This window comes from Myotis davidii, unplaced genomic scaffold (assembly GCF_000327345.1).
Source record: "Myotis davidii unplaced genomic scaffold, ASM32734v1 scaffold223, whole genome shotgun sequence".
NCBI classification, from domain to species: Eukaryota; Metazoa; Chordata; class Mammalia; order Chiroptera; family Vespertilionidae; genus Myotis; species Myotis davidii.
Window position 1 is genome coordinate 102,064 of NW_006294609.1, and position 6,559 is coordinate 108,622.

The following is a 6,559-nucleotide window of genomic DNA, read 5'->3' on the forward strand; positions in this document are numbered from 1 at the left end:
GGCCTCTGAAGGGCCGGGGCCGGGGTGGAGGCTGCCGACTGGAAGGGCGCGGTCCAGCCTTGGAGCATCCCGGCCACGAAGGGGTTAATGACCATGTGTGCAGAAACGTGGTACCTAGCAGGGCTGGGGGCATCAACCGCCTCCACCCTTGCCCCCCTGGACTCAACTCAGGACCTCTCCCGTCTCTGGGGTCAGGCCACAGCGGCATGAATGGGGGTGTTGGCAACAGCAGAGGGGTGGGGTGCGGGGTTAGCCCTGCGCTGCCCCTCCAGGGGGCCAGTCATGAGAGGAGGCAGCCAAGCCCCCATATCCGCAGCCTAAGGGCCCCTGCGGGTTGGGCCGAGGGGCTCACAGTGCCTCATCCCTGGAAGCCCTCATGGGACCCCTCCCCCTACCTGGTATGAAGTCCTGAAAGTGGGGGCTGGGGACCCGACTGCATGCTCTGCCGGAAGAGTGCTCCCCTGGCACCCCCACGGGCTGCCCTGCTGATGTCCACAATGCCGCAGGCTGCACACACGTTTTCTTACACGTGCACGTGTCTACAAGGGCTGCACCCTTGCATACCGCGTGTGCACACACATGCCAGGCTGCCCCAGTGTGCACGTGCACACATGCTAGGGATGCACCCCGGCATCATCGCCCCCGGCTGCATGCCCATGGCCACACACACATGTCCATAGCATGCTTGCTGTGATCTCCATGGTTAGCACATGCTGGTGCCCCTCACCAGGACCCACTCCTGTGCCTACATGCACGTGTTAAGGGGGAGGCTCTGGGCAGCTGGAGCTCACAGCTAGAGGAGGCGAGAAACCGCCTACAGGATCCTGGTCCCACTCTGTCCGCCAGCCCCCTGTCCCCGGAGTCTCCCCTCCACAGCCCCTCAGGCCTGTTTGTGTATGTGTAACCTGGCATGCGTGTGAACATGTGTGTCTGCACGCATGACCGTATGTGCCTGTGGACACATCAGCATGCGCCTTTTTTCCTTCCGGGTGTAGGTGCCCCTGTGTGCCTGGGTGGGCTGTGGCCGGGTTCTGCCCAAATCCTCAGCAGAGGCCTTGGGAATGTGTGCTGGGGGCTAGTTCGGTGCCCCAGCCCAGGGTGTGAGTTGCAAGGGCTCCCAGACACCCCTCCTTTCCCCCCATGGCAGGGCGGTGGTGGCCGATGGGGGCTGGGACCCACCTGGGCAGGGAAGGCCCATTTCAAATCTGGAGGTCAACACAGGGACAAATTGGCCAGACGCCCCGGCATGCTCGGCAGTGACTGCTGCTCAGCTCAGCGGGGTGCAGGTCTGTGCCCTCCCCATGGCTGACCCAGGGTGACCTGAGGAAGCCTTTGCCCCCAGTGCCTCGGTCTCTCCATGGTGAGGTGTCACCGACCTCGGGTATGGTGTGGGGCTCTGAGATAAGGGTGTTGGTGACTCCCTCTCGCTGTGGGAAGGAGGACGCCAGGCCGGGGCCCAGAGAGGCAGAGGCACCCCGCCGGCTCCCCTGCCACCGTCCGTGTCCTCGTCTGTAGAACGGGGACAAGCCAGTCATTCTTATAAGGGGTGTGAGGGTGGGTCCCATGATGGGACAGGCAGGGAGGCTGGCCACGCCCCTTTGTCTCAGCCTGTCTTTCCATCTGTGCGGAAGAAACAGGCTCCCACTCGCGGACCGAGACAGGCGATGGCTCCTGGCTCCTGGCTGAGTGTAGGATGGCAGGACAGCAACGGCCTGGATTTGGGTCCTGGCTCAGCCACCCGCTGGGGGCTGTGACCTTGAGAGTGACAGTTCCCCACTCCGTGCCTCAGTCTCCTCATTTGTGACATGGGCCAGTCATCAGGCTTCCCTCAGTGGTTGCTGGGGGCACTTTAAGGCCGAGGCCCCCACTGAGTTCTGACTGCAGGTCTGTTACCTTCAAAATACCCGAAAGACCACCATCCCACCCCCGTCAGCCATTCCCATGTAGGGAAGTCCTCTGGAACTCCTGTACTGCCAACAGGGCCCCTCCCTCCTGCCCATTTACCCAGGGGGAAACAAAGGCCCCTGAAAGGCAAGGGGAATTGGAGAGGGGAACATGGGCACGTAGGGGAGCGGGGAGGGAGAGGACACCTACATTATTTCCCACGCTGGCACTGCCCCTCACTAGCAGGAAGCCTGCAGAACACCGGAGCCTCTGTTTCTCTCTATGAAAGAGTCATGGGCAGCCGGGGTCCTGTCATCGGGACTGGCCCTCTCCCTGTGGTCCCCGAGGAGAGGAACAGAGAGGCTCAGAGAAGACAGCCTGGCCCAGGGGGTCTGCACAAGCAAGAGGGCTTGTGGCCTGTGGGCTGTGCCAGGCTATGGAAGTTCTGTTGTCCCAGGAGGCGGAGGGCAGGCCAGGGCCTGTGCTGTGCCTCCCCCACCGTTTCTGACTCCCGTGCATCTTCCCTCTGCTGCCCCCCGGCCGGAAACTCCTGCTCACCCACAGGCAGCGCAGGCCCCTCCTTCGCTCCCTGCCCGGGCCTTGAATTCATGGCTTCATAGCTTAGACATTTCTGGCAGCTGGTACAGCACCAGGAGGGTCCTGGCTGGTGGAGCGGAAGGAATCCCCACCCCCACCCCCCAGGGATGAGATCCCTGCTCTCCTGGGCCTGTTGCCAGAAAGTCTCCACGGAGCCTCAGTCTGTGCATCTGGAAAGGGGTCAGGAACGCAATGCAAGGATGGTGTTCCGTGATGAATGAGTGAGTTTATTGAATGAGCGAATGGTGTGTTTGGGAACCAGTGTGTCAGTGAGTGTGGGGTTCTGTTGTGGGGATCCTGAAGGCCTTTGACTGTGCCTGGTCAGTATCTTTCATGTGCCCCATCCCAGCCTGGTAGTCCCTGACCAATGACCCTGTCACCCCCATGGCTGCCTGACCCTCTGTGGCCACCCAGGACACTCACCTCCTCCCAGGAGCCCTCCTGGATTGTCCCTCGCTTGCCTGAGCCCAGCATCAAGGTCCATAGGATGCTGCCTGGCCACCCCACCCACAGCTGACCTCTCAGGGCCCAGCCTCTCCATCCTCTGCACCCCTCCGTGTCCCCTGCCCTATGGCCTGCCTGCTTCTGCACCTTCCAACAGCCCAATCCCAGACACTGTTTGCTCATTCAGATCCCCACACATGCTCTCATTCAGTTATGCATTCATTTTTTTCATTCATTCATTCGTTCCTGGACTGTCAGACCCTACTCGGAGCCAGGCCGTTCAAGGGATGTGACCTTGGGCCTCCCGAGTTTCTTGGACTAAATTCTTTGAAGGGCAGGTGGTCACAGAGCCGCAAATGGAAGCCTAGCCAGAGGACAGCATGCTGTCCACACCCCTGCATCTTCCGGCACCATCCCTGGAGTGCGTGGGCCTGCCAGGTCCCACCATACGGGTGTTTTGTGCTGCAGTTTCTTCTTTTGTCGCTGTATTTTAAACATTTTGCACATTGGGACTATTCCTGTGCATCATGGGTTTAGTGGTGTGTGCAGAGTCCCTTCCTGAGGATGCACCATTATTTCTATGAACCTGCCCTGGCCTCTCATGCTGCCCGTGGTTGTGGAGCTGGGCATGGGAGACACACGCCACACATGGAGGCCCCATTAGGTCCCCGGAGGTGTGGTCACATACCCCCTCTCTGGATCCCGACCCCTCCTAACCTTTCCAGGGCGGATTCTGCGTTTTTCTCTGGGAGTGCGGGAATATGCTTCCATGCTGATCAGGATTCCAGCCCTGGCACTTCCAGCCACCTCTCTCCTGGCCCCTTCCCGTAGCCTCTGCCTTCACCCTGCAGCTGTCCTGACAGTCCTGTCTCCACGTGGGCCTGCGGCTCTGCCCTCCTGCGGGAGAATGGAGGAGGAGCCATCAGGCACCCTCCCACAGCCTCGTGCCCCCACCACACACACACACACACACACACACACACACACAGGAAGGACAGCCAGGTCTCGGGGGTGTATCTGAAAGGCAGGGCAGCGGGCAGGCCTGCCAGAGGAATGGTGGGGAGGTACTGCCTGGGCAGAGACCAGGTGGGCCTGGCAGGCGGAACTGGGCCGATGGGGACAGGGGGAGCGTGGGTAGAGGGGCTGGGGTGTCAGGAGCTGGCCCGGTTTGGTTCAGGCAGCCCACCTGGTGCCCTGGGGATGCCCCTCAGCCCTCCGGTCAGCACCCGGCCTTCCTACCTGGCTGCCACAGATCCTGCTGCGTGGAATTGAAATTCCGTGGCATGTCGGTGGGGATCGAACAAGGGTTTCGTAGTGAAGCAGATTTGGGACAGCTGGGTTAAGTGGTGCTGACGGAGCTCCTGGTACCAGAGGGGGTCTCGGGGCTTCGGGTTTGCCAGTAGGGTGGGACCCCTGTGCAGCACGCTTCAGGGCCTGCTGTGCCCACAAACTTGTTTTGGGAAAAGGTGACTGAGGTACCTGGGCAGGACTGGGAAAGGGACCTTGGGGCGCTGGGAATGGGCGGGCCATCGTGCACGAGCCCTGTAGCCACGCACCTGGGGGGTGGAGGGACTGCGCTTCTCCTGGCAGCGTGAGGCAATGTGCAAATTTAACCTTTGGGTTTATGACTCTATTTCTTCGCAGCAAATGTCACGGGAAATGTCAGGCTGAGGCTGAAGCTGGTAAGGGGCCCATCGAGGAAGCGGGTGGAGTGCTGAGGGGCTCAGGCCAAGGTGGGGCTCAGGGACACTCACCTCCTCCCAGGAGCCCTCCTGGATTGTCCCTCGCTTGCCTGAGCCCAGCATCATGTCCTCAGTCTGCCCCAGCCAGCCACTGTGCCCTTGTTGAGGTGTTGCCTCTATTCGCCTGCTGCCAGGGCCCAGATGGGGCAGGCTCAGGGACCTGCCAGCGGTCTCCCCTCCAAGTCTGGGCAGCTGTTGGATCAGCCTGTGCAGTGTCAGCTTGCTGTGTGACCTTGGGCAGCACCCATCCTCTCCTGGTCACCAGAGGCCTCATTCGTAATCCAGGGCTGCTGACCGACTCAGTGCCTTCGTGGGTGGGAAAACACTCCAAATCCCAGGCATGTTGGGTCCCGGGCTCTGGAGGAAGTGGGGAAGGGCTGTGTAATGACCAGCGGGGGTGGCTGGCTGGCTGGTGGCATCCTGTGGCAGCTCCAGGCACACAGTAGGTACTTCCAACCTGAGTGAGGACCGGGGCATAGGGAGCCAGGACTGTGTGGGGGAGGAACTGTGCTTACAGTTCTCTTTGCACTCATGCTGCTGGGGGCGGGCGGGGGGCGGGGGGCGGCCCCTTCTCCTGCCTGGTCCTTGGACAGGGGTGGGCTGGGCAGCAGGAGGGTTAGCCACCTACCCCTGGGGTATGGCCTCCAGCCCAGAACCACCTCCCATCCCCAAAGATGTGGCCCAAAGCAGAATTCCAGAGAAAGGCCAGGAGAGCTGTGGGGCTCAAGGTCACCCAGGAAGCTCTGCACCTGCCTCCACAGAGCACCCCAGCCAGAAACCTGGAGTGGCCCTCGTGCCCACCCCACTCATCCCAGAGCCTGCCAAGTTCCTTCCCCGCTGCTCTCTGCTGTCCACATCCCTCCCTCTGCCCTGGGAGGCCTCCCTGCTCTCCCAGGACACATCCAGACCCAGCCCTTGTCCTCAGAGAGCACAGAGCTGGCTGGTCCTGCCCCTGCCCAGCTACCGGGGCTTCCCGAGGGATGAGGCCATGTGAGATGTGGCCCGTTAGCCTGGCAGGGACCGGGCTGGTAGGTCTCCCTGGGAGCCAAGTCCAAGATCCCTAGGCCAACTGAAAAGGCAACAGGACTGTCACTGTCCCTCTGGCGCAGTGGGCATCCCCTACCCCAACACACGGTGTCTTCCCCACATGGCAGGGTCTGATGTGTGGCCTGGAAAGTAACACCACCCCCTTCGTCCCCGGGGGAGGGCCCTTCCCATCCTTGGTGGGATTAGCCAGGGTGCACGCTCAGGGTGGCAGCCGGGGAGAGCCCCGAAGGTCACTCACTTCTCCCTCCATCCTCTTGGCAAGTGCTTTCCAGCATTATGTTCAGGCCAGCCCTGCATCAGGCAGCAGAATCCTAGATTCTTGAGACACCTTCCACCCTAAAGGTCCCCCGGTTCCAAGGAGACACCCCAAAGCCCACAAAGTCCGCAGATGAGAAACGTACTCTGTGGGTGCTGGCAGGGTGGTGAGGACTCTGAGGCCCGGGCCCCCACTGGACCCCCCCAAGTCACAGTGGCCCCGGGTCTTGAAGAGGTGCTGGATGCCCAGCCACAGTGACTCAGTGGTTGAGTGTTGACCTATGAACCAGGAGGTCACGGTTCCATTCCAGGTCAGGGCACATGCACAGGTTGCAGGCTCGATCCCCAGTAGGGAGAGCAGGAGGCAGCTAATTAATGATTCTCTCTCATCTATATATATAGTGCTGGAGCTGCTGGCTGAGGGGGAGGGAACCGTGGAGGGAGCAGAAGCTTGAAGACTCTGGGACAGTCCACTGCATGGGGCTGGGTGCTGAGGCCTCTGGGGGGGCCCAGGCTGGCCCTAGAGGAGGAGGGAGACGGGGGTCAGTGAAGAGCCTGTGGGGGCCAAGAGAAAAGCGGGGGCGGGGGGG